Source organism: Macaca thibetana, chromosome 14 (genome assembly GCF_024542745.1).
Source record: "Macaca thibetana thibetana isolate TM-01 chromosome 14, ASM2454274v1, whole genome shotgun sequence".
Taxonomy (NCBI): domain Eukaryota; kingdom Metazoa; phylum Chordata; class Mammalia; order Primates; family Cercopithecidae; genus Macaca; species Macaca thibetana.
Window position 1 is genome coordinate 14,365,238 of NC_065591.1, and position 3,950 is coordinate 14,369,187.

The window sequence follows — 3,950 nt, forward strand, 5'->3', positions numbered from 1 at the left end:
CTGGGGGAAAATTAGGATAGTTAACTCTTGGGAAAGTAGGGCTGTGTTTGCATGTGTAGCATGGCATAAATTTTTCAAAGTCCTGATGGACTTTTATATTCCAACCAACTCTCATTTCCTTATTTTGCAATTAGATTAGCTTAAAGAGAAACTGGTAGCTTTTGGAAAACTGTTGAATTTTGGAGAACTGTTTCCACAGCTGCTTTCTTTTTCTCCATTTAGTTTGCCTGAAGCTTGCTGGCCACTGTGTAGGCTCCTGTGTGGCTGGGGCTGTCTGAGCCATGAACAGTTTCAGGGCTGCCATCTTTTTCTGGACAGTGGCAGCATGGGCTACATCAGGCAAGCCTTTGGGAGAGACAGATGAAGTTGATTTCAAAAATGCAAGGATGCCTTGAAACTGCCTGTCCTGGAAGTCCTACCTGGAGGGGGGCTGGGACAATCTGCAGAATGTGGATATGGGATGGGTGATGGACTTGACTTACACCAACTGCAGGACAACTGAGGATGGACAGTATATCACCCCTGATGAAATCTTCACAATTCCCCAGAAACAGAGCAACCTGGAGATGAACTCAGAAATCCTGGAATCTTAGGTTAATTACCAGAGCAGCACTTCCTACTCCATCAACACAGATCTCTCTCTTTATTCCAAAGTCAACGGCAAGTTCTCTGCTGAGTTCCAGAGAATGAAAACCCTTCAAGTGAAGGACCAAGCTATAACTACTTGAGTTCAGGTAAGAAACCTCATCTACACAGTCAAAATCAACCCAACTTTAGAGCTAAGCTCAGGTTTCAGGAAGGAGCCCCTTGACATCTCTGACCGTCTAGAGAACAACCAGACGAGGACGGCCACCTACCTGGCAGAACTCCTGGTCCTCAACTATGGCACCCATGTCATCACCAGTGTGGACGCTGGGGCTGCTCTTATTCAGGAGGACCACATCAAGACCTCCTTTCTCCAAGACAGCCAGAGCAGTCGTAGTGCCGTGACCGCCTCTGCTGGACTTGCCTTCCAAAACACCGTGAACTTCAAATTTGAGGAAAGCTATATCTCGCAGAATGTCCTTACCAAGAGCTACCTCTCAAACCGAACCAACTCCAGGGTGCAGAGGGGGTGCGGAGGGATTCCTTTTCACCCAGGCATCACCCTCCAGGCCTGGCAAAAGGTGGCCAACCCCCAACCACCTGGTGGCCATCGACCGCTCTGGCCTGCCACTGCATTTCTTCGTCAACCCCAACATGCTGCCTGACTTGCCAGGCCCCCTGGTGAGGAAGGTGTCACAGACAGTGGAAACTGCTGTGAAGTGGTATTACACATTCAACACCTACCCTAGCTGCACAGATCTCAATTCTCCCAACTTCAATTTTCAGGCCAACACAGATGATGGCTCCTGCGAGGGGAAAATGACCAACTTCTCTTTCGGTGGGGTTTATCAGAAATGCACTCAGCTCTCAGGGAGTAGGGATGTCCTCCTCTGCCAAAAGTTGGAGCAGAAGAATCCACTCACTGGCGATTTCTCCTGCCCCTCTGGCTACTGCCCAGTGTATCTGCTATCTGAGACTCGTGAGGAGGGTTACAACCATCTGGAGTGTTGTAAGAAGTGCACCCTTCTTGTCTTCTGCAAGACTGTGTGTGAAGATGTGTTCCAGGTGGCAAAGGATGAATTCAGGGCTTTTTGGTGTGTGGCCAGTAGCCAAGTACCTGAGAACTCAGGATTGCTTTTCGGAGGCCTCTTCAGCAGCAACAGCATAAACCCCATGACAAATGCGCAGTCATGCCCAGCCGGCTACTTTCCCCTGAGACTCTTTGAAAACCTCAAGGTCTGCGTTTCTCAGGACTATGAGTTGGGAAGCAGGTTTGCGGTCCCTTTTGGTGGGTTCTTCAGCTGCACAGTTGGGAACCCCCTGGTGGATCCAGGCATATCCAAAGATTTAGGGGCACCTTCCCTGAAAAAGTGGCCAAGGGGCTTCAGCCAGCACCTAGCCCTCATCAGCGATGGATGTCAAGTGTCCTACTGCGTCAAGGCCAGGCTCTTTACAGAAAAGTTCCTTCCTCCTGCTAGTCTCCTGCCTTTCACCCAGCCACCCCTTATGAGTGAGGCTGACACCAACGCTGTCATAGTGACCAGTTCTGAGAATGTGAGATCCTGGCTTAAAGATTCCCAGACCCACCAGTGGAGGCTGGGAGAGCCGATAGAGCTGCACAGCACCATGAATGCCATCCATGGGGATGGTGGTGGTCTGTCAGGAGGGACTACAGCTGGTATCGCAGTGGGGGCCACCACCATTCTGGCTGTTGTCATCACCCTGGCCATCTATGGCACCAGGAATTTCAAGAAGAGGGGATACTGGGCATTTTGGAAGAGGCAGAGTTTGGTTTCAGGCACTGCAGCAACTGGAGACACCCCTGACCAAGAGCATTAAATCTTAAATCTCTCCCTGAATAGGGTTTCTCTCATCTCCAAGCAGCGTGGTCATTTCTGATTACTTCTGTTTTCCTAAGTATTGAAATGACAAGTGCAACCAAAATCATATAGAAATTTGTGACTTCTTGTTTAGGTCTCTGGGCCAGGAAATTCATATTGCTACTTGAACAAGGGTGGGGTTGGGGAGCGGGAACAGTTGGGACTCTTGAAGCAAAAGTCATTCTGGGACTAAAATAGGAAGCAGGTGCCCTTTCCCAATGTGTGTCATTTCTTCACCTGAAGGCATTTGTGTAAAAACAGAGGAGGGGAATGTTAACATTTGGATTTGGAAGCTATGCATTTACTCTGAAGTCTGCAGTGGTTTCCAACGTGTGTGCTATAAAAATGTCTGCTTAAAGGCACCTGTCTCTCTCTCTCTCCCCCCCTCCCCCACCTTTAAAGTTGTCTGGATTTCATGCTACTAGAGCCTGGCAAAACCCTGAGAAGACACAAGTCCTGCTTGGCCACTGCTTTTTAACTTTTAGGCCTCCCTGTTGACAGACTGTGTTATCTCCTCCGTGTCATCTAAACAGCATCTGAAAAGAAAGATGTTGCCTGAGCCAATTCCACTTTTTTCCAGCTGCCCCATGAAGTCTTCCTTAGACCAGACCACTCTTGGACTTCTGACTAGTGTCATGAAGTCCTCCGAAAATATTTTAACATATAAGCTTCTATTAGTGGGTCAACGGGGAAGGGAGAGTTTGTAGACAAGGAGTAAGGAAAGACAGATAAAAACTGAAAAAGATTCTGGTGCTCAGGAGAAACTGAAATTCTTACCCACAACCAACTACCTGATTCCTTCCTCTTCGCTCATCATAAATGGGGCATTGAAAGGAGCTGTAGATTTGGATAGACCAAATTTTATGGTTTCATGTTCTATGTTACCAAAGTACAACCCCTTCCTCTTTCAATAATGGTCCTTACCCTTCCCGTCTTCCTGTTATATGCACACACACACACACACACACACACACACACGCCACATTTCAATAAGTTTGCATTGTTCTGGGGGTGAAAAAGGCAAGAAGTTAAAGTAAGCCCACATCTAAGTATTATTTCTTCCCTAAAACCAACACAGAGTAGGTAACACCAGTTATGGACCCTTCCTCTTTTTTTCCAGCAGAAAGGGAGCTGATCATGATCAAATCCATGTTTTCAAATGAACTGAAAAAGGCATCCAGCACCATTTGTAACCCATTTATTTCAGTTCCAGGCTGAGAGCCCTGGGACAGTTAGCAGGACACAGGATTGTCAACTGGTAATAGTTGGGGTTTTACTCAATTTTAATACCAATCTCATCTGATTGTAATTACTCCACCACTGTCGTGTTCCCTCCCAAAATGTTTTTTAAATGATATATTTATTCACCAAATCAAATATCATTACTGAGTTATCTTCTATGAAGGATGAATGTTCTCTTTGTTAATGTTCACAATCAAGATCTTGGGCTGAGAAGAGGCCCTTCACCAAGGAGTTTGAAGTATC

At 46.9% G+C, this 3,950-nt stretch overlaps 1 pseudogene; it reads left to right on the top strand.

The window, feature by feature from the left end:
* Positions 1-281: 281 nt before the first annotated feature.
* LOC126936422 (macrophage-expressed gene 1 protein-like) lies at positions 282-2,424 on the top strand (annotated as a pseudogene).
* Positions 2,425-3,950: the final 1,526 nt, after the last annotated feature.